This window comes from Sapajus apella, unplaced genomic scaffold (genome assembly GCF_009761245.1).
Source record: "Sapajus apella isolate SASKATOON/1434 unplaced genomic scaffold, GSC_monkey_1.0 scaffold112, whole genome shotgun sequence".
Classification (NCBI taxonomy): domain Eukaryota; kingdom Metazoa; phylum Chordata; class Mammalia; order Primates; family Cebidae; genus Sapajus; species Sapajus apella.
Window position 1 is genome coordinate 2,384,224 of NW_022437052.1, and position 945 is coordinate 2,385,168.

At 39.6% G+C, this 945-nt stretch overlaps 1 non-coding gene across 1 annotated transcript; it reads left to right on the plus strand.

Moving 5' to 3' along the window:
- The first annotated feature begins 603 nt into the window (after nt 1-603).
- Nucleotides 604-710, plus strand: LOC116537653. Its single transcript, XR_004263239.1, has one exon. It is a non-coding gene; the product is annotated as a U6 spliceosomal RNA (small nuclear RNA).
- The last annotated feature ends 235 nt before the right edge of the window (nt 711-945 follow it).

Genomic DNA, 945 nt, shown 5'->3' on the forward strand with positions numbered 1-945 from the left:
CCAGGAGATTGAGGTTGCAGAAAGCTGTGATCACACCACTGCACTCCGGCCTGGGCGACAGAGTGAGACCCTGTCTCGATGATGATAATAATAATAATAATAATAATAAAACAAATAAAAGGAAGGGGTCGATCTAGAGCAAGGATTGGCACACAATAGCCTGCAGGCCAAATCTAGCCACCATCTGTTTTTGCAAATAAAGTTTTATTGAAACACAGTCATATTCATTTATGTATTATCTATGGCTGCTTTAACACCGTAACAGCTGAGTTGGATAGTGCAATGAAGACCATATGGCCCACAAAGCCTAGACTATCTTGCCCTTTTCAGAAGAAAATTGTCTATCCGTGGTCTAGATCAGTGATTTCAAACTGTTCTACAGAGACCTAAGGTTCTGTGAAGGTACCTCAGGGAAAAGGGAGGAACCGAGAATGGGGCTCCAACCCATCTTCCTACTAAGACTGCACCTCTTTTTGTTGTAATTAACTAGTTGGATTTTATTTAAACTTTTTATTATGGAAGTTTCCAAAAATATCTGAAAGTAAAGTGAATAATATCATGAAACCCATACACTCATCTCCCAGCTTCAAGAATTACAAACTCGTGCTCGCTTCAGCAGCACATATACTAAAATTGGAACGATACAGAGAAGATTAGCATGGCCCCTGCATAAGGATGACATGTAAATTTGTGAAGCATCCCATATTTTTTTGTTAATTAAAAAAAAAAAGAATTACCAACTCATAGCCAGTTTTGTTGCATCTCCCACTGCCTGCCTTCACCCTCCTCCACCCACAAGGTTATTCTGAAACAAATATCAGCATCATTTTATTTTATTCTTGTATTTCTTTTCCTCCTCCTCCTCCTTCTTCTTCTTCCTCTTCTTCCTCTTCTTAAACGGAGTCTTGCTCTGTTGCTTAGGCTGGAGTGTAGTTGCACAATCTC